General features: G+C 36.9%; 1 protein-coding gene across 1 annotated transcript in view; it reads right to left on the bottom strand.

Annotated features, from left to right (window-relative positions):
* The window catches only part of zmp:0000000926 (uncharacterized), a 43,004-nt gene extending 21,023 nt beyond the window's left edge, over positions 1 to 21,981 (bottom strand). Inside the window, exon 1 of the mRNA XM_053482072.1 lies at positions 21,613 to 21,981. The gene's annotated coding sequence lies outside the window, so the exon portion shown is untranslated. The remainder of the gene's footprint in view (positions 1 to 21,612) is intronic.
* Positions 21,982 to 23,709: the final 1,728 nt, after the last annotated feature.

Raw genomic sequence — 23,709 nt, 5'->3', positions numbered from 1 at the left:
CCACAAGCAACTAGAAGTAAGCTTTCTGATCACACTGTAACTTTAAATTACCTTTTTGTTCCATCAAGTGCATCCGTGCAAGATCTCAGTGTGATTATAGATTCCAGCCTTTCATTTAAAGCTCATGTAGATAATATTACCAGGATAGCATTCTTTCACCTCAGAAATATTGCCAAGATAAGAAATATACTGTCACTAAACGATGCAGAAAAACTAGTTCATGCTTTTATCACCTTTAGGTTGGACTATTGTAATGCCTTACTGTCTGGTTGTTCAGCTAGGTGTATAAAAAGCTTCAGTTAGTCCAGAATGCAGCAGAAAAAACCTCACTAGAAGATACGAGCACATCACCCCTATCTTATCCACACTGCACTGGTTCTCTGTGAAATTTCGCATCAATTTTTAAATACTACTATTGACATATAAAGTATTAAATGATCTCACGCCGCAGTATCTGAGTGAACTTCTTGTGTCTTAAAATCCGCCACGCCTACTTCGATCAAAGGATGCAGGTTCCTTGTCAGTACCACGTATTATAAAAACTACAGCAGAGGGCAGAGCTTTTTCTTACAAAGCCCCAACATTATGTAAAAGTCTTCCAATTAAAATTTGAGACTCAGACACAGTGTTTAAGTGTTTAAGTCTAGGCTAAAATCATATTTATTTAGTTAAGCATTTAAAATAGATTTGCCGCTTTACATCTCAGGAAACCCTCATGTCCGTGTTTCCTTCTGGCTCCTCCCTTTTAGTAATGATGTCATAGTTAGTCCTGCTGGAGTCCCTGCTTCCACTCTGCACTAAATATACATTCACATTATACATTGCTTGACTGTGACCATACCTAACTGCCATCTTTCTTTCTCTTCTGCTCTCTCCTCTTTTCTTTCTTCTCCTCTCTCTCTCCCATTCCCTCTACCTGTCTTTCTGTCGAGCTATACAGTACATGTCACTCCTGAGCTCCCAGTGATCCAGACCCCCTCTGCCTGTCTGACTTGTCCTGGTGCCCTGCTTCTGGTTGGAGATCTCATCGCATGGATGCCCCGTGTGGTCTGCCTGAAAAGCGTGTGGTGACTGGGGACGGTCCCACTTTTTCAAGAAGACGGTCTTGTCCTCAGTTGATGCAGATAGCTATTTTCTGAGGACTTGTGACTTCAGTCGCTTGATAGTTCAGGACTGGAGTCTCCTATAGTCTACCTGAGCCTCCAATAACAAACTGGACTCCATATTAACTTAAACACATCTCCTGTTATACTGAACTTCTAGTCTCACGCAGTATGATGCAGATCAATCCCTGCTATCCGTTTTCACCCAAATGAGGATGGGTTCCCTGTTGAGTCCGGTTCCTCTCAAGGTTTCTTCCTATTACGATCTCAGGAAGTTTTACCTTGGCACTATTGCCGTCGTCCACGGCTTGCTCATCAGGGACACACATTCACACATTCACATTTCATACAAACTTAAATAATTCTTTTGATTGTGTAAAGCTGCTTTGTGACAATGTCAATTGTTAAAAGCGCTATACAAATAAAACTGAATTGAATCGAATTAATAAGTAAAGAAGAGAATAAGAATTCTCCCCTTATCCTACCCCAATATTTTTTCAATAAAAAAATATTTAGAAATCTTTGCTTTCTTTACACTGACTCAACTTTTATTTTTGCTTTCTTTCACTTTTGCTTAAACATTTATGATGATTAATATAACACGCCACATCAAGTCATGAGCATGAGCCTGTTTTTTATTCAAATGGCTCACAAATTATGCAAATCTTCAATTTTCCCATTGTACCATGGTACTTCAGGGGTACTGTGAAATGTTCGCAACAGAATAAACACAACCATATTGCCAGAGGCAGAGAGGCAAAACACATTGTATATGATATGATATGATATGATATGATATGATTGATATGATATGATATGAGAAGATATGGAGTGACATTTTGAAAACCCCTTGTGTGACATGGTTTTATTTTTATAGTGACATTTAAGGGTAAAGTTTCACTTGGAGTGTAATGAGTTTTAAAACCCACGTCAAGGTCTCGGTCTGAAGCACTTGTAGGTGGATACATACACACTCTAAAGATAACAGCATGAGTGTACAAACACACACAGACACATATACACAAATTATACACACCATGAAGTTTGCGTTCCCTTCAAAGGTATTTGTTTAGTAAGATGTAGGATTATTTCCATAAACAGACAGATACACAAAGACCGACAGTAAGACATAGAAAGCTGAATAGATAGATAGATAGATAGATAGATAGATAGATAGATAGATAGATAGATAGATAGATAGATAGATATTTGTATACAATTATGTTTAGACCTTTACAAAGACAGTAAGAAATAGACAGCTAGCTAGACCGAAATGTAACTTGATAGCTAGATGGATGGGTCTATATTATATTAGCAATATGGCTATATAAAAGTTTGTTTATTAGAGTAAACTAGCACAATACAATGTGATTAAGTGCAATATCTATTTAATTATTAGGTAAATATGGTAGTTTCTCATATATGATGTCTTTTGATCATAAACCCACTTACAAATACTTTCCCAGAATATCTATCAAATGTTATAAGCACATAGAGTACAAAAAGTCTTGCACCTGCAATAACTGCTGTAGAGTAAAAATGTCTAGAAAAAAAAGTACAAAAAATACCATAAAAAGCAGTAAGCAGTAATTCTTGATACAAAGTCCACAGTTGGTATATTATTATTTTTTTTATTTTATATTATTTTTGCCCTAAAATATAGTCACAATTACAATTTTTGCAGTTTTATAAGTGCAGTCTTGTACATCCATAAAAAAATTAATTAGTTTTACTGAACATCCTGCAGAAATAGCAACAGTAGTTTTTTCTGCTTCAATTTTTAATGCAGCGAAACTCAGACCCTTTTTTTGTCTGAAAAATGACATCACATTGAGTGACACCTTAGTGTGGTGATTTTTTTTTTTATTTTATTTTTTTTACAAGCATCCGGTGCTTAACACGCTAAAAGTTTGTGGGGTGTGACTGGGTGGTGATGGCGTGGGTGCTTGGGCCCGAACAACATTGTTTTACATCATATTTATTTATTTATTTATTTATTTTTCTGAAATATTAATGTTTCAAAATGTGATTTTTTAAGTCAACCCGAGCTGATTGTTCCATCTTTTTTTTTCTTTTTTAAACAAATGCACGAACACACATATTTATAAACAGAAACAAACACTTGCTTTTGATATGACTATCATTATCTTTTTAATGTATTAATGAACACCCCATGGATGTGATTCATACCCATTTTGTTACATTTCATATTGTTTAAAAAAATAAGTTCCTGGTATGACGTCCAGGATGTTCCAGCAGCTAGACATTACAGTATGTCGAGCAGATTGTGATTCATGTGGTAGCTCCCTGGTTTGATTTTAAGCATTAACATCTTTATACAATGTCTGAGGAGGTGATGAATGGGAGAGAAAATTAAGGACCCACTGCAAAGCTGTTGAAAAGCTGATGCTCCTGATGTGCAAAGTGTTCCTAAAGTTTATTCTAGAAAAAAAAAATCCCAGTTAAGTGTTTTATTCCTCATAAATTACAACAGCCTGTATACAAAAGCTCCAACTATGGATTAAACGGATATCTTTACAGCTTCCTGTCACCATTGCATGCACACTTACATCTTTACACACGTAATCAATTTTATGGCTTTATTTGGAACACTGACTTTAATTACTGACGCCAGAGAAAGCAGACACAGAGCATTTCTGGGAAAAAAATATTTCAACTGAGAGGGAGAATGTAGTGTTCGCCACACACACACACACATGCACACATGCATACTCACACACACAATGAACCTGGTAACCCCATTTTATTCTATAATACACACACAAACACACATCCTACACACTCTTGCGCACACACTGTACAGCTCTTAGCCTGAGTGTATTATTTTTCAAGTGTATTACTCAGCCCACTGATAACCTCACACTCCATTACAGGCATGTATATGTATTTTTTCAAAACGATAAAAAATGCCTGCATTTTTGGATTCCCTTTTACTCTCGATTCCTTCCTCTACCTGTCTATTGCCATCTATCTATTTCTGTTATTTATTTACTGTGTATCACTCCGTCCTTCTTTATTTGTTTATAGCCCCTGCTCTTTCGCATGAAAAAACAAATACTTTTCTTTGATCTTGAAGAAAATTTCTTTGAAGAAAATAAGAGAGGATTTTTTTTTCCCGTGTCCTTTTCTCTTGTCTTCTTTCCCCATTTTCTTTCCTTTTGCCACCAAACATGATGTCTTTTCTGTCTCTATCGATCTATTGCTTCCTTCTCTATTTTTTATTGCCTTTTTTTCTTGGTTGATTCTTATTACCACTTCCTGTGTCTTTCTCCTCACTCAATTCTTTCTTTCTTTCTTTCTTTTTCTTTCTTTCTTTCTTTCTTTCTTTCTTTTTCTTTCTTTCTTTCTTTCTTTCTTTCACTAAAAAGTGACAGTGCATTTTTTTTTTATTATCAGATTTAACCTGCGGTGAGTCAACAAGATAAAAGTTTACATCTTTAAAAACAGATATTTGGGAAGAAAAAACAACTATGACAGCAATTCAAGATCTTTAATTCTGTTTTGTTGTTAAATATGAAAATGAAAAATAAACAACATAAAAAGTGTGGAAAGTTACCTCATAACAGATTTCTTTCTAATTTCACCTTAGTTCAGGTTTAAAACCCTGGCAGCCATTTTAAGCTGTAAATATTAGCAGAGTGAAGCAAAGTGATGATATACTGTATCATCTAAAGCTTCCTGTCTTTGCTAGCGTTTGGATGTCACTGTAGCTGTTCGTTGGCTCACTGGATTACCTGCATGTGAAAAACAATCTAAACACTGCTGAAAACTAAAAACATGACATGAAATAATGTTCCTGCTAGCTAACAGCCTAGCTTTCCAAGCTAGCTAATATCAGCTAATATTTTTTGCATACCCTGGACCAAATACACAGCTTTTTAGCTCAATGCTAAATGCTAAGTAAATGAGAAACATTGGAGTTATTTCATGATGGACATTCAATTTGTTCTCTTAGCTAAATTACAGATTGATAATAAATTATATTAAGCATTATAATGTTCTTCACTCCATTAGCATGGTTGCTAGCTAGCAGCATTTTGTTTGTGTGTTATCATGCGAATGTATATAATTGTCTATACCATGTTCTGCTTTAAGAACTGCTGACTCCACACACACACACACACACACACACACAGGGGTGCTGCCAGCCAGGACCATTAATAGCACTGTTCACACAGTCACGCTTCCTCCGAAAACACCCGGGGATGTGTGTGTGTGTGTGTGTGTGTGTGTGTGAAAGGAGAGAATACTCGATTATCATTCAAGAAAATTCACTTAGGCTGTATAATTGTTTAACACAGGATCAACACAAAACTCACAAACTCTCTTTCTTTCGCTGTCTTTCTCACTAGAATTATTTTCTATCTATCTATCTATCTATCTATCTATCTATGCTCTCTGTTTTTCTTTTATTTTTGTACTTGATCTATTCATCTCTCTCTCCTTTCATTTAACACTCTCTCTCTCTCTATTTCCTTCTCACTTGACCACCAGTTCCTGCTTTTGCACTTTATTTTAAATATTCCTCATCTTTTCTTTCTATTAACCCTGAATTTGTTCTTCTCCACACCTCCACATCCCCCTCTCTCGTGCACTTTTTTCTTTCGTCTTCCTCAACTTTATTCCCTCACCCTTTCCCTGATTTCATTCTTTCTATCCTCCCGTTTCTCTCCACCACTCGTTCTCTCTCCATTCATTCCCTTGCCTCTTTTTGTTACTTTCTCTATTCCTTTATTCGTTTCCTCCTTTCTGTTCCTCCTTTCATGTCGACTTCTCTCTATCCATCTCTTTCATGCTTTCTGTTTCTTTGTATCCATCCATGTATCTCCTCCCTGCATTGTTCGCTTTCCTCTCTCTCTCTCGCTCTCTTTATTTGTTCTATATATATATATATAATAATTTCTTCTCTCTGTCTCTCTTTCTCTGCCTTTCCCCTCTTTATGCAGCATTCTCATCCTTTCCTTATATATTTCTCTCCAGCTAAATCTTGTGCTTAGAAGAGAAACTTTTCTATTTAACTTTTGGGAGGAATGACGTGATCAGAAAGAAGACGTAAAAAGAGAGAAGGTTTTTCTTTTGATCTTCATTCTGATCTTAATTCTGAGAGAAGAAGAAAGAAGAGATGATGAGAAGAGACAGAAGAAGGAAAAGGGGGAAACAGAGAAGGATAAAGGGGCAAAGATGGAAAAAGAAACAGATCAGGAGAAAGAGAAAGAGAGAGAGAGAGAGAGAGAGTGGGTGGAGGCAGTAATTTCTGTCTGTGTTCTACACATACACACTCACACGACTCACTGCAGTGGTGAGTTCATTCGTTCAGTCATTCACTCACTGAGATAAAACCTTAAAATAGCTTGTGTTTTAGTAAGGCCACTAACACGACATGTGTTCTAGCATTTGGCACAGAACCTTAATAGGGCAGATGATCTCTTGAAAAAACACTTAGTGTGACTTTTAGTGTTTGAGAAAGATCCTTAAAACTATTTGAGTCGAACTTGTAAGAACACTACCTTGAGTTAAATTAGGACATAGCCTTAAAGTGATTAGAGTTCTAACAAGAACACTATCTAGGCATGACTTCTAGGGTTTGTCATGGAATTTCTCTAGAAAGGTGATATGTTCTCGCATTTAGCACAGATCTATAAAAAAAAGTGATCATGGCTGATTCTGATATTGCAACTAACCCAACAGAAACCCTAACATCAGATGAGTGTTGTAATATTGTTGTAACAATGTAAGGATGACTTCCACCATCGGGACAACATTGTTTTTGGAATGTCTTAGATAAAATGACGTTGACATAACGTTAAATAAAACACAACTTTGCAAATGCAACCTCAAAACAATGACAATGTAACCTTTATTTCAAGCATTTATGCCATTTAACATCCATTCGCATAACACCCGATTAAACTCATGGTCTCATAAGTTTGGTATTTTTTTAAAAGGGTTCTGAATTCTGATGAGATTAATTAATTAATTAACCCAGACACAAAAGCTCACCTAACATGTCCGCTAGTGGTACAATGGTAAACAGAGTTCGAGTCTGCTCAAGCTAATGATTTAATACTACAGTTTTCATTCTGTTTTTGCAGCATTTCTTTATCCCATCATCATATAGTCAACATTGCTCTAGGTTCTTTTCTGAAAAGTCATTCTAGCTCTCCAAACCAACCTAAAACTTTGTTGTCTCAATGTTCGTGATGATGCCAAATTAACATCAACACAAAGTTTGACAACCAAAAATACCTGTTACTTGGTACCTTAAATGTACTGATTCAAGTATATTACCTAAGCATGACTTATCACCAATACCGCCTTATCCTGTATTCAGGGTAAACTGGACAGGGTCCCAAATCCAATTTGGGAATGTCAATTAACCTTATCTATATGTCTTTGGAATGTGGGAAGAAACAGGAGTACGCGGAGAAAACCCACCAAGCACGGGGAGAACATGCAAACTCCATGCACACAGAGACGGGAATCGAGCCTAGCCGGGATTCGAACCCGGACCTTGGAGGTGCAAGCACCACCGTGCCGCCTTATCAACTCTACATTAGGTGTATTATAATGATCAGCATTGTAGTAAGAACTGCATGAGGTCCAGCAATCCCTCTAATAAGAAAAGCAATTAGTCATGAGTGTCAGCACCTGGAGCGTTAATATTTAACACATTCAAAGTAAGAACACCAATTTTAGCAATAGGGACAGAACCATACAATGTCCTAGTAAGAACACTAATTTAGTCTGATTCTAACGTTTGTTTAAATGGTTAATTTTTAAAGTTTGGGACAGAACCATAATGCCAACACACTAGTAAAACTGAAAAACAGTATTTAGGCATTATATTGTACAGTAGATATACATGCTAGCATGTTGATTTTCAAATGGCTCATGTTGTAGTAAAAACATTAATTAGGCATGAGCGCTGCCATTTGGAACATAACCCTATAAAAAGCAATGTTCTAGAAATAACATTAGCTAGGCATAAATTCTAGCACTTGGCATGAAGCTTTGAAAATCAAAATGCAATTAAAAATTAAAAGCTTGAGTAAAAGGACCAGGATTAGGGTTGCAGTGTAACCTAAAGTAGCCTTTAGCATTTAACTACAGATTATTATAATATGTAAGATTGTGCTCTAAAATGGCTTACGTTGTCATAAGGATAGTAACTAAGTATGAGTTCAGCATGGAAAGAAGCCATGTAGTTAAACCTGTTTTGGGAAGAACACTGAGCATTATTATAATAAATAAATAAATAAATAAATAAATAAATAAATAAAAATAATAATAATAATAATAATAATAAAAACCTCCTACAAACCATAAAACTTATAGTTTCTTTCTAGTAAGAATAATAGCACTTTCTAGGTTTTGGGATGGAAACATGATGATGATGATGATTAAGAACACTAACTAGGCATGATCTCACATTGTTGGCATACCATATGATGGCTGAAGAACAAAACCCTAAACTGGCCAACATTATGGGAAGAATGCAAATGAATTTTGCATAATTCGTCATTCTGATTCATAATTTGTCCTCTGTTATTTCCGGTAGTACCTTAAAGCAGCTGATGTTCTAGTAAGGACACTAGACGTAATGTCATGCATTTGGGATGATTTGCATTTGCAGCTGAAGATGTTCTGGTGCTCTAATGCTTGAGATGAAATCTTCTCTTAGTCAATATCTGTAACTGGTTAGCACTAGGTACAGAGCAGAAAGAAAAAATCACAATCCATCTTTCTCTCTCTCTCTTTCTCTCTCTCTCTCACTCACACACACACACACACACATACACACAGTCTCACATACTCGCAAGCAAATTATTATGTTTATCCAACAGACGAGGTGACTCGATGCTGTCCCAAATCTGTCATGCACTAGCGAGGCAGCGTTAGGACTTAATTCAGCACATGACCTGTACATTTGAACCTGTTAAAAAGCAAAGCTGGCCTCTAACCAAGCTATTTTCAATGCAGATCTTTTTTCCCCCTGACAGATTTTACACCTTGACTCTTTTCAGCATGTCAGTGAGATCCTAATTTCTGACAGAACCATGTTAAAGATTTTTTTTTTTTTTTTGTATTTTGTATAAAATGTAATCTTAAAAAAAATAAATAAATCAACCTGCCTTAACAGGAAAAAGTTTCCCTTTTTGAAGGAAGCTTTCTAGACAAGTCTCTACTGAATCTAGGGATGTAACCCAATGCACAGATGATGAGAATGTAAAGATACTGTATTTACAAATACAACACGTACAAATGGAAAATGCACTATTTATGTCATTAGAACAGGGATCCTACAAAATGCAACATAAAAGATGCGATCTGTAAAGATTTTTGTTCTCGTGGACGCCATGGTGTGATACATTTTTAAGCAATTTTTTAATTATCGTTAGTAATTGCCAGGTCATCTTCACAGTAATTTAACCTATGTTATTTTTTTATATGCAGAACAAATTATATGGAGGCGTGGTGGCTTAATGTTTAGCCCTGTCAATTTGTACCTCCAGGGTGCGGGTTTGATTACTGCCTTGGGTTCTGTGTGCATGTTCTCCTCGACTTTGGTGGGTTTCCTCCGAGTACTTTTCTCCCACAGTCCAATTAATAACTGGTGTGAATGCATACCTGGACTGCAGAGGGCGGATGGATAAGTTATATATTATATATTTTAGGAAACTGATCCATTAAAAAAAATCCATTAAATGCCAGTTTGCATTTTTAGTGGCCAGTTATGAATGCACTGGAGTGATGTAGCTGAGGTTGAGGAACTGCCAGAGCAAGACATCAAACACCATACTGGCAAACTGATGACATTTCATTAATGCGGTGGTTTCCAAAATGTTTCTTTTTGTTTCTTGTGGTGCTTAGATAGAGTTCGTGCTTAATTTAAAAAAAAAAAGATTAAAGCCCCACACACTTCAGTATTTGAATATAAACATTGATAAGGATATTTGGAGCACTGAAACAGATACGGATCGTGTCAAATTGAAACTAACAAGTAACGACAGGCTTCTAGCTGAAAGTTTGGCATCATAAAAAATTGCTTGACTTAGTAATTCCTTTTCATTGCAGAAAGTTTTTACTGTGCATAAAGACAGTCATAAACTTGCTGTATAATATTGTAATAAAACCTAAATACTGTATTTAAAAAAAATAAAGATGAAAATATTTTTTATTTTATCTAAAGCAATTCTAGGACAGCTTTGAACTTTATAATGAGACGGATTGTTAAATGATTTTCTTTTCATCTTGGCAACTTATTTGAAAAGCTTGATGTGAAATTTGAAGTTACTCTTCCTTAGATTATGGTGTGTGTGTGTGTGTGTGTGTGTGTGTGTGTGTGTGTGTGTGTGTGTGTGTGCATGAAAATAAATGACTTCTGGGGTCACTTGTACAGCATGAAGGTGTGAGACAGCCAGACAGTGAACAAGGTGACACCTTTGTAGTCTGTATTTCATTAAAGAAGGAGGCAAAAAAAACTCTCACAGTTTGTCTGGAAGGTTTTCCTGAGAGAGAGTGAGAAGGAGAGAGAGACAGAGAGAGAGAGAGTTTTCTTTCTGTGATGGAGAGCACAGTGAGATGAAGTCTACTTTTTATACTTATTTTTTGTCCTGATAATCAGGCAATAGAACCCTACCAAAATCAAGTGTAGAACATCTCACGCTCTTATCGCCTTCTTTATTTTACTTCCCAACAATCGAGAACTCTGGGGAAGTCATGTATTGCGGGAGAAAAGACATTATCATGTTTTGTTCACAGTGATTTGTGTCTTTGTCATGTTCTCCTTGACTTCGGGTTCCTCCAACGTTCTCCATCCCCACCCCACCCAAAAACAAATAAAAAATTGGCAAAATTGGTCCTAGGTGTGAATAAAAAAACAAGTGTGTGACCTATCCAAGGTCCTATCCTATCCTGCCTCGTGCTTATTGCTCTCAAGACTGGCCTTGGACCCCGCAGAACCCTAAGATAAAGCAATGGATGAATAATACCAGAAATAGAGGTTTAGATCTTCCAGTGGAGTGTGGTTCCTGTAAAAGCTGTTCTACCCTTGCACAGATTGTTCTCTTACAGGAAATTCAGGTACTCGCTAGTAGAATGTAAGAATATAGTTCATAGATTGTAATTTGAGACACAGTTTCACTTTCAATAAGCATAAAACCTTCCGTCTTTTCAGTGTTCTCATAGTAAAGTCAAACAAACCCAGGTTCTTCAATGAGGAACCCAAAAGGTGTTATCCTTGTTTACGATTTTTTTTTCTATGGTAACATTTATCAGACTTTTAGAGTAGGTGACTTCCTACACGTGCACTGCATAAAGTCGAACATGACGCCTTCTACACCCTATGCATGGACACCAAGAAACTGTCTGTTAGTTACCCACACTATCAGTCGAAAGTCTGGATACGCTTTCTAATTAAAAGGTCTTTCTTTATTTTTTTATTATTTTCTACATTGTAAAACGCTCTTTAAGGCAAAAAAATATGACATTTTTACCTCCGAGCTGGTGATGTTAAGATGTATCTGCTGCTTCAGCTTTGTGAAGTGTTAATCTAAACTCAAATCTGATGCTGTTTTATTGCTGTTATCTCTAAATTAACATATCCTCTGGAGTAATGCACGCCTCGGTATACCTTTTTTATGTTTCAATTATGTCTCAAAGGTTCCATATTTTAGTATTTCAATAACAAGCTAAACCAAGTCTAAAGTATATGTGGTACTGTAATGCTCCAGCTGAAATACCCCCAGATACCCCTCGTTTATTTTCGCATACCACGATCTCCCTTTATTTCACTTCTCCTCCAAATGCGCTGTTTCAGTGTCTATGTAAATGAGCTACCGCTGAGCCACGCCCCTCCAGAGGACTGCAGAGCTAAGCAATGAACTGGGGGAGGGGCTCTTCTTATATGATCTCACATTAGAGGAAATATTAATTAGCTTGCTTAAATCCCAACCAAAAACAAAATGGAAAGAGGGCATAACAAGGAAACTTTTTTCTCGTATTTTTTTGGGTTTGTACTCGCACACCAGAGACCCATCTCAGTGTCTAAAAATAAGATAAATTTTGCATAATAGATCCCCTATTCTGTAAGTGTTCTGTAAGGAGGCGTTTGTTTAGAACTCGTCTAACAAGGCTGCCATTAGCGTCGGCGCTTTGAGGTAAAGACGTCGCTTTAAGTTTTTCCCCGCACTGGAAAGTCTTCAGGACGGGGGGTTTTTGCAGGTTGCTGTTTCTTGGTTATGTGACAAACTGCATTTTTGTTTTCTTCTCTTTAGCTTCAAGAGGGAAAAAGAGAGAGAGAAAAAGTAGTGATGTAATGTAAGTGATAACAGGAACTAACATGTTTCACTAACATTGCACAACACTGAAGGCATCTATAGCTGATTAAAAAAAAATAAAAATGAAACCAATACTGTTTAAATGACAGTTTTCTGTGTGGTTAAAAAAAAGAAACCAAGATAAATCAGGTCAGAGCATTTCCCCTCTTTAATACGATATAGAAACCAACAAAATCCAATTGAAAACTGGAAAAAAAAAAAATTGTGAGAAAAAAAAATACAGTCATCTGGTTGCATAAGTATACAAACACCCTGTTATTAATAGTTTGTTGAAGCAACCTTTGCTGGGTTAGAATCTACCAAACTAACACATCGAGATAACCCTTTTCTTCCCACACACTTATCGAACTGCGTGATAATCCCCTGTGCACAGCGCTCTTCAAGTCATTCGACTGGTTTTTCAATAGGATTCACGTCTGGGATCGGACCGGACCATTCTAATCCACTGATCTTTTTTAACTATAGCTGTTACTTTGTTGACTTTGTTTGGATTTGTGCATTGGGCCATTATTGTGTGGGAAGGTAGAATTTATCTGAGCTGCAGGATTTGTACCAAAAATACAAAAGACTGGTATTTGGAGCTACCCAGGATTTCTTCTATTTTGACTGGAGCCCCAGTCTTAGCTGAAGACAAGCAGTCCCACAGCATGATGCTACTCCCACCTTGATTCTTCGCAGGTTTGCTGGCTTTAGGTCCTAAGCTGTCTTGTCTATGCCCAAAAAGTTCTACCTTGGACTCATCAAACCATAACACATTTTGCAACATTGCTCGGAGTGACTTAGGCAGGTGTAATTTTTTTTCTTTCTGAGAGAGAGAGAGAGAGAGAGAGAGAGAGAAAGAGAGAGTGGGATGACATCCATCTAGCCACACTACCCTATATCCCAGACATATGAATAAATCATGAGGTTACTGTTGCATGCAAGGGGCAACCAGTACTTTCTAGACATTCCTGAAGGTCCTTTAATGATGCTGTTGGTCTTGTAAAAGGCTCCCTGATTTCCTTTTGTCCTTTCATCACTTTTGGAAGAATGTCCCATGAAGATGCTGTTGACGCCGTACCACGATGCATGGTGTTTGGAATTAGTAGGTTTTTTTTTTTTTTTTTAACAGGGAGATCCTGCACATGCTAAATGGACTATAGCTTCAACCACAAGCAGCTGATCTTTATTTGAAGTTAATTAAAATCACTTCAGTCATGACAATGAGGGTATGATAATAAAACAATATCACACTCGAGGTTGTGATGTTGTGCTGGATATATTCTGGATGTAATGTGGTCGTAGGCACAAGGTCGCACCTTGTGAGGTGTGAAGATATCACAGCAGTGCTGATATTGAGCACAACGGCATGACCTGGAGTATGATATTGCCTTTATAAATGAGTTCCATATACACCACTTATTATTAGCAGCTTATAATGAGTCTTTTTTTTATTTAAACAGTTATTTTGATTTGCCGACACATATCCTTGATGACTGGAGGAACCAAGTAACCGCGACTGGTCGAGCTAGCGACTCGCAGGTAGTGTAATCAACAGGGGTGAAAGTAGCTTTAAATTCTTACTGTCTTACTGTTACTGTGTAGCCAAAAGTTAAACCAGTCCTGTAAATCTCGTAAGTTTTTCTTTATAGTTCCAGGTATTCCTCTTTAGCATATCTTAGCATAGCATATGATAACTTCTGGGTCCTGGGGCTAAATCCCAAATATCGTTAAATGGAAAGCTAGTGTGCTAGGGTGAACAATCAGTAGTGCCCTTAAAAAGGGGTTAGAGATGGATCCGGTATTCAGCCTAGTGTTAGAAGCTAGTTAGCTCATCTTAGATGTAAATAAAACGACACACACACACACACACTTCAGAACAACTTGAAAGCAATGACTCAGTGTTGTTTAAATGACATGATGTTATCAGATGTGTGTTCTTGCTGAAAGTGCTTTCATGACTGGGTTTGAATGTGGGTTTTGTCAGGCAGCTGTTTTTTCCTCAGTACTGCAGAGCGTACAGCCCTACTCTCACCCACACGGCGAATGAGAGTTAGTATCTAATGATTGTTGGAACACCTGTGACCTGGAGTGATACATACTGTAGAGTTAAACGTCTCAGATCTGTTACCATCTACCACTCATGGAACGTTTTATCCAATCAAATTACTCAGTTAAAACTAAAGGCTGCATAATTACTCTTAAATAATGTGGTACTCATAAATATGGTGTAATTTATGTATTTTTAAAAATATACACACTACCGTTCAAAAGTTTTAGAACACTCAAATTTCTTTGTTTTTGTTTAGTGATTTATTTTCTACATTCTACAACAATACTGGGGATTTTAAAACTATAAAATAACACATATGGAATTAGGTAATTACGTAACAACAAGAAAAACAACAGTAAGTTGTTATTTTAAGACACAGAGGTCAGCCTTTCTGTAATAGTTCTTGCAAGAACAGTATTGTCAAGTGCATTTGCAAAATTCGTCCAGCACCATAATGAAACCGGCTCTCATGAAGGCCGTCCCAGGAGGGCGAGACCAAAACCTACCTCTGCCTCAGACGAGAAGTTCATTTAGAGTTATCAGCCTGAAAAATGACCAATTAACAACCAGCACCTCAGATTAGAGACGCTATGAAGTCTTTACAGAGCAGAAGTAGCAGAAACATCTCACCATTAACTGTTCAAAGGAGATTAATGCATTTTTTGGACGCCTTCAGCATTCCTTTACAATGTAGAAAGAAAAAAAAATAAAAATAAAAAATATTTTTTTTTAATCATGAAAGGCTCCCCTTTTAACGCGTGTGTGTAGACTACTGTATGTACATCCTCTCTGTGTAACCAGATAAAGTACGATATGATTTTTTTTGCACATCACTGTGTTGCAAGATTTCAGGAAGCGCTATTATAGTAAAACAATCAGCTCCATCACATTGATCATTATCATCATGTTACAGCATCGAACAGAATGTTGTAATTTTTACTTAATATTATGACCATTTTCCATGTAATGCAGCAATGATCTGTTAAAGTTACTGAGTGAATCCTTGCTCTCGTCAGTAACAGTGTATACTGTAAGTGTAAATCTCTGTATACTGTGTGTGTGTGTGTGTGTGTCACTGTATGTGTGTACGTGTGAAAAAGAGACCAGTTAATGAATATTTATACATGAGCACCTGCAAAACACAAAACTGTGTGCGCACACACATACACACACATATACACCTCACGCAATTCTCTCCACCTCACACATTTTTGAGAAAGGAAACAAGAAGTGATTTTAGTTTACGCTTCTCAATGACTTCTCCATTTGAGAACCTCACATGGCTCAATTCTGAAAAATTACAGATTACTCTGGTGAAGCTTTTTACGTGTAATTAAGTGTTTATATTATACAAATGATGTGCTTTAATAATAACTGAATAATAATAATTTCAATAAAAAGATAAAGAAAGAAATGAATAACCTGTTTCTATTGTCGATATTCTATATTCATGTTATGATCATTATGTACCCTTGTATGGTTCTATGGTTTATACTCTCACACTCTACTCAAGTGTGTAGCGTACGGTACATCAGTTATGTATCTTAAGTATTTAAATGTCGCACTGTTTCAAGGAGAAGAGCAACGACTTTTTTTTTATTTCTTTTTTTTTTTTTATAAAACAAACGTCATCAAGAAAATTGTTGAAACAATTGACAGGATTTGAGGAAGCGAGAGTCGGTGTCTCGAATTACGTTGGAATGACGCCAAGGCAAAATGATACTAAAGGTACAAAGAGTGCATTGTTGATGCCAAATGTACAGATTAATACATTGTTACGAGTGTATTTTGTATGGTTTATGATGTTAAACCACATACAAACAAAAGCACTGTTGTGTAACCCTCGATTCTGATTGTTGATTAATATAATTGTTACACATTAGTGTTTCTATAGTAACAGCTTTTATGCAGACTTAAAATTGAGCTTGCTAAATTCCGAGGTACAATTGAATTTTTTTTCACTCTCTGACGAGGGTTTGCAAGAAATTCTGAAAGCTAAATTTTATTGGAATGAAATTAACATAAAACTAACAATTAAGTAATTAATAAAGTGAAAAGGAGAAAAATACCCCGAATGTGCCGTTAAGAATGATTAATCGATTTCATACGTACAGTAACTCCACTCCATCACACATCCCCAAGGCTGGATATTCAGTATTTTATTTCATTTTTTTTTTAATACATATTACAATATTGTTTGGTATCTTTAAAAATAAAGCAGCAGGCTTTTCTGACACGTTTTTCACACTCATGAAACTCTCGTCCAGCCAAACAGATTTATGAGACGCATGCGACACTTATTCAAATTTCTCCAAAATAAGGGAGACAGCTGTCTTTATGCTTGCCTCGGAATGGGACAGACTTTATCTGCCCAGAAAACACTGCCTACACAACAGCCTCCTCCTGAGCAGGGCCAGTACAAATACATGGAGACGTTGTGAAATGCTGTGAAATATTGCGATGTATTGTGAAGCCGATTATCAGCATATGCCTGAGCGAGATCAGTGTGATGGTTTACTCTGTATTCTTCTTCGGTTACTTCTACGACTACGTTACTTAAATCCACGGTCATGTGGTCTGCTGTGATTAAATAATTCTCTGCCACATCTAACGTTAGTACGAACTGCAAGCTTAACCTCAGGACAGAAAAAAAGTGTGTGTGTGTGTGTGTGTGTGTGTGTGTGTGTTTTCAATTTTTTTTTTTTTTTCTAAAACAAGAGCTAAATTTTTTTTGGGTGCAATAAAATACACTTTTGTTTTATAGGGGCCACAAAACGGTCTGCATTGCTATACTTATGGAAACATTTATATCTTAGAAAAGAGCAAAGCATCCAACAAACACACACACACACACACACACACCTACTATCTTCATTGTGTATTAGTTTATGTGACAAACTTTGCACTTATTTGTACAGCATTTCTGAGGTTCAACACTATAATTCTTTTTTTTCCTTTCTTTCTTTCCTTTTTTTCTTGTGATATTTTGTGTGTATTGTAAAAATCTTTAGATCCATGATTTTATTTTTCTCAAATTGCCCACCACTCATAAGCACTAGTAATAAATAAAATATTTCTATACTTTAAATTATTTTACTCTAATAAGCTGAATTGCTTTTGATTGCTTCTTTATTTATTCATATCAAAGATTAGTGTATGGTTTGAGATTGAATAAAAGTTGAAAAAAGGACCAGAACCGGCCTCCCAGGAACTCCCCTCGAAGCTGAAATGACTGCAGTGCGCTCGGAGCCACCTCGGGCTGCGATCGTCGTTCACATTAGAAGGACCTTCTTGAAAATGTTTGCTTAATTCAAATACTTCAAGAGTCTCATCACTGTAATGTGCTTGAAGTCTGTATCAACCCCGAGAAATTTCATCACAAGTCCCGGTTTGACATCCCCGCCCCTCGGCCATGACGGTCCACTCCTCATGATGTACTGTAGTGTCTTTATGCACTTTGTGTACAGTATCTACAGTTTCTTAGCTAAATGAAAAACAGTTTGCTGTAGAGATGCATTCGATTAGAGTTCGTGTGTGTTACCTGAAAGTAAATACTTCATTTTAACTAGTGTGTGTTGACCTGGTTGTAGAGCTAGCGTCTAATTTCACTGATAATAATCTCCAGTTTATCAGTTATTAGTCAGAGATGGGTATAAGCTGAGTGTTTTCTATATTCCGTTTTTTTTTTTTTTTTTTCAGAAATGGTGTTAGGACATTTGAGAGCAGAAACACTGTTTCTCTGAAATGTGAGCAAGCAACTGAGAAGGACTGTAAATACCGTACAACCGCACAGCGCTTCAGCTACTGCGCAAAGAGGAAACTGAATGATTATTGTTTGAAGCTGTCCTTTTTCATCTCTTTATTAAAACCTTCTTTGTCAGTAGCTCAGACAGCGGTTCATGCGTTCGTTCTTGAACTTCTATAGTAACATCAAGACGTGTCTAACTGTTGGATTTGATGTTTTCTGTAGGGAGATGTTGACTTGACATGTTCTGAAGGAATCTCCAGTGTCAGAAGTTAAGCTGTGACTTTGTGTTGTAAAGTTCTCCTGAGTGAGTAACAGCAAGCTGCGTGTTTTTGTCTCCGGGAGAGAATCAAAGAGAATCTGATGAGGGAACAAGGGACCAGTTTATACACAAGGAACCGTAGAATAAGTGATGCATGTGTCACAGACGCATGCTTTGGTCAGAGGTACAAACCCCGGCCCTAAGCCGTCACTGCTGAAATCCTGTCTGCTCCGAGGTGCTGTATCATGGGTGACCCTGCGCTTAGATCCCGACGTTTTCACGCGAAAAAAAAAAGGGTCACTGTGCTGTAACGTATACGTGATGAATAAAGACTTCTTATTCCTCTAGATGTTCCATAAGTACACGTCTTACATGTCTTTCATAAATAGATGCAATTACTTAGTCTGGACATATTATCGTAATAATTGATTTAAATGGAATAAAGCAATCTGGGATAATCTTGTACTGTTGATTATTTTCCTATAACAGCAAACCTTATTGTGTTTCTTATTCCTTAATGAACAATCTTATACATTACTTATAGCATATCATTGTTACTGTATAAATGCTTTAATTGGAAAGAAGCACTTTGAGATGTTATAGGATAATAGTAAACCCTATATCTTATTTCTTAAATTAATATTTCTTAATTAATTAATTAATTAATTAATTAATTCATTCATGCATTCATTCATATTCCATACCATTTATCCTGTCGCAGGGGGCCTGGAGCCTTTCCCCAGGAAGCTCTGGGACCGAAGCAGTGGACCATCTGGATGATCAGATAATGATAATACACAGGCACACGTACAGTACTTATACACAGCCTCACACGACGAGCAATTTGGAAACTCGAGTCAGCTTACATTGCATGTCTTGGGTCGGTAGGAGGAAACCAGAGAACTCTGAGGAATCCCCTCCAAGCGCGGTAAGATTATGAAAACTCACACACACACACCCACACAAAGACCGGAGATAAGATTCAAACCACCCAACCTTGGAGTTGCGGGACAACTGTGCTAACCAAATGAGTGACCGTGACCCCCCTAAGGTTACTTTGCAGTATCAAAACACTAAAAACACGACTGACCTTTTATCGTGAACTATTTATGTTTCTTCACACATCAGCATTTAACCTTTGACACAACTGCTTAGTTTACTGGTCACTGTATCATTTCTGACATCATGAATTGGAAATCCTCTGAATCAGCACAAACCACTCACCCAGTGAATATTACTGTAAATCGTAGCAGGAGATGCTCAGCAAAAATCAAACAAATAGCACAAAAGATTAATAAAAGTTTCAAATTTTGTTGAATCTCAATGGCTTGTATTATGCCGGTGGCTCATTGTGAATAATTAATGCTGGCATGATGAGCTAGTTAGCGTTTTGGTTAATTACCGTCACTTTAACATTTCTGGTAGATCACTTACTCACTTATTGTCTATACCTCTTTTTCCTGTATTCAGGGTCGCGGGATGCCTGGAGCTTATCCCAGGAGACTTAGGGCACAGGTCATACACATACAGTATACTGTACACACTCACACGTTTATTCACACACTACGGGAACACCCATTAGCCTGATCTGCATGTCTTTAGACTGTGGGAGGAAACCGGAGCGTCCGGGGAAAAAGTCACCAAGCGCAAGGAGAATATGCAAACAGGCGTCACAGTCCCGAGGCGGGAATCGAACCCGGAAAAATCTTGGTGGCTTACTAGATCATGTTTTGGATCAAAATAATCATAATGAAAAATGTGTTGTACCTGATTAAGCCATCTCTACCACTCGGTTGAAGTATGCTATGATATGCTAAAAAATTATAAAATTAATTACACTTACAATAGTTTGCCCATTTAATCACTTTGTATATTGTTTGCATTGTTGCACCACCACATTTCCTGTAACTTTTTCTGATTGTATTTTTTTTTTCTTTTTTGTAAATGTATTGATACTTTCACCATGAAGAACCGTCTCAACTGGAAGATGGAAGATGCCTACTGTATACTCGCGTCTGTTAAAAATGAACAATGACTGCTGTTATTTTTGCCCCAAGGAAATAAAAATTAGTTTTTATTCTTTCTTGGTGAGGATGTTAAAGGGTAAACAATGTAACAATACAGGCTAAACATTACCCACAGTACCTAGCTTGCTAGTTTCATAATTGTTCATTGATTTGTATTGGTGTGTATGCATTATGATATATTTGAATAACATAACAAAATTCCAACAAACAAACCACATCCAGTGCCGCATTATAAAATGTTTAGACTATTATCAACTTATTTATTTAATTAATTGCTTGCTTAGACAAACTGTTGTATTAGTACTGATGTACGTATTGCTCTTCTCCTATATAGAAGCCATTTTAATTATACACAAAGCCAGGCAGCCTCCCGAAAGTGGTGATGAACCCGGTGATTTCTCAAAACGTTCAGCGTGATATAATTTAACGGGGTATTTATATCTTCATCTCAGCTTGTGTAACAGTGTGGCTGAATCGTGTTAACTTGAAGCTTATCAAACGCATTCTCATATCCACACGCATCCAGGGTGATAAATTAGAAAAAAAAAAGAAAAAGAAAAAAGCCTTTAAATGCATTACTCTGTAATACAGCACAAATCCACAATACGTTTAAGTGTATTAAAGTGTTTGGAGTGATCTATTACACGATATACACATACTGTATATGTGAGTGTCTGTGTCAGTCTATATATATATATATAAAATGTCACTATCTTCAGTCTCTCTTCAGCGCCATCATCGAATTCTGATCTTGTCTATACACACACACACAGTAGATTTACATACTTCATACACACACACACACACACACACACACACACACACACACACACACACACACACAGAATCTGATGTTCATACATGCAAATGGCTACTGTAAAACACCCACACACTCTCGTTTAAGAGTTTCTCGTGTGTGACACACACCTTTATACACACCTCTCCCTGTACCAATCATCACAGCGATTCCAGTGTACACACTCATAGTTTGTCCCAGACACAGACACACACACTCTCTCTCACTCACTCACACACACACACACACACACACACACACACACACACACACACACGGTGTCCTACCTCTGTGGGTGTCGTGCTGTAGTGAGGACCGGTGTGTCTGATCATTGAAACAGCAAGCAAGGCTAAAGCTGATGCAAACATCCAACTCTCTCTCTCTCTCTCTCTCTCTCTCTCTCTCTCGCTCGCTCTCTAACCTCTATCTACTCTCGCTTCTGTCTCACCCACTGTCAGCATTCTCTCTTCTGCTCTCTCTCTCTCTCTCTCTTTCTAGCTTGAAAGCTTGGTCACCCTCTGCTGTTGATCTCTCTCTCTCTCTTTCTTTCTCTCTCTCTCTCTCTCACTTTCTCTCTCTCTCTTTCTATCCCTCTTACACACATACACACTCTCACACTTCAGCTTAGTCGCCCTCTGTGACCCTCCTATGTTTCTATCCCCCGTCACTCTCTCTCTCTCTCTCTCTCTCTGTACAGTATATAATTAGCCACAGCTCAGTCTCATTGTGGAAGAGAAGCTTCGCTTGGCAAGAAGCCCAGCAGCTTTTCTCATTAACCTATCAGCTTGCAGCCTATTGGTTCATTTGCCACATGTCCCACCCCCTTCGCCCTCTTATTGGCTAATACACAGCATGGGCCCGGTATTGACTGCTCCTATTGGCTGTGTCTTGTTTAAACTGCAGAAAATAAAATCACATATACAATGAGACTACTTTATATAAGTATAGGTTATACATCAGGTTATATTTATTATATTAAATAAGGTGTTCTTATTTAAATAACACATTTAAAATTATTTTATGCAACATTAAGATTTCGAATAACACAAAAGCTAGCAAGCTAACTTGTTGCTAGTCAACTAGCTAAAACATGCTTTTAGTGTCAGGATGAGGAGTCTTCAAATGTATCATCGTAACCTCAGATATTTATTTATGGCTAAGAAAGCCTGTTAATTTACCGTATTGCATTAGCGAAAATTGCGCTAAAAGTTAATAGCACCTAGCTTGCTTAGCAAGTTTGATGTTTACAAAATGCTAAGAGCCTGACATGAGATTTTCCTACCTAAGTCTAAAAAAGTATACTATGCGATGCTTAAAGTGACAACAACAACAACAACAACAACAAAATTAATTGCACAGTCTTTAAATAGTATTTTTTAATCACTTCACAGCTTACCATAGAAAATAAAGTGCATCTGAAGCCTATAAACATTAGCGCTGTTGCACCACTACACAAAAAAGTTTGTGACATTTTCTGTGACATTTTCTCATATAATTTTTTTATTTGTATTTGCAAATTTCTTAATACTTTCACCATAAAGTATCAACTCAACCGATTCGAAGATACCTACAGTATACTCGAGTCTGTTAACCATAACAACCAGAATTTGTTAACTAAAATTCTGCAAAAGTGTTAATAGCTAACTTGTTTAACAAGTTTCATATTTACAAGATGCTAAGGATATGACATGAGATTTTACCACCGACAACCACAGACAAATATTATAGGATTATAATCCTATAATATGGGATTATATTGGTATTTGCTTTAGATCTATAACTAATGTACAGATAAACGATCTGGTTCGATCTATAACATACTGTAGATCTACACTTGGCTGTTTTGAAACCAAATACATCATGACCTCATGCCACTAACATTAGCTTGCTAGCTTGTTGCTAATAAAAGACAAGCCATTAAAGAAGATTTTGTTTTCTTTCTCCACTTTATAGCATGAAGGTCAAAAATGATGCAATTCTGACTTCCTACTTCCCAATTTTAAGTTCATTTGAATGCAGCATAAGTTTCCAGGAATCATGGTGTCATCCTTTTATTTTGCATGTGATTGGTCCAAAGTGGTAGCGCTCATGTTTTGACAAAATCTTCTTTGAACTTTATAAAGACATATAATATTAAATAGTGAATAGCAGAAGTTTATTTTATTTATATTATTTCACTTTTGTTATTCCACTTAATATTTGCAACAGCTTCATACACATTGAGTTAAAAAAACATATTTTAAATAGAGAGAACTCTACGCCACTAAATGCTCTAGCTAAGCTACCTTATGACAATTTGACAACATCCAAACAAACACTGAAAGCAACACGTGCTCAACAACAGGAGTGTGACTAGCACATGGTCATCTTGCCGTCACATGCCA

The sequence above is a fragment of the Clarias gariepinus genome, chromosome 22 (assembly GCF_024256425.1).
Source record: "Clarias gariepinus isolate MV-2021 ecotype Netherlands chromosome 22, CGAR_prim_01v2, whole genome shotgun sequence".
Lineage (NCBI taxonomy): Eukaryota > Metazoa > Chordata > Actinopteri > Siluriformes > Clariidae > Clarias > Clarias gariepinus.
This window is presented reverse-complemented; position numbering and strand designations above follow the sequence as displayed.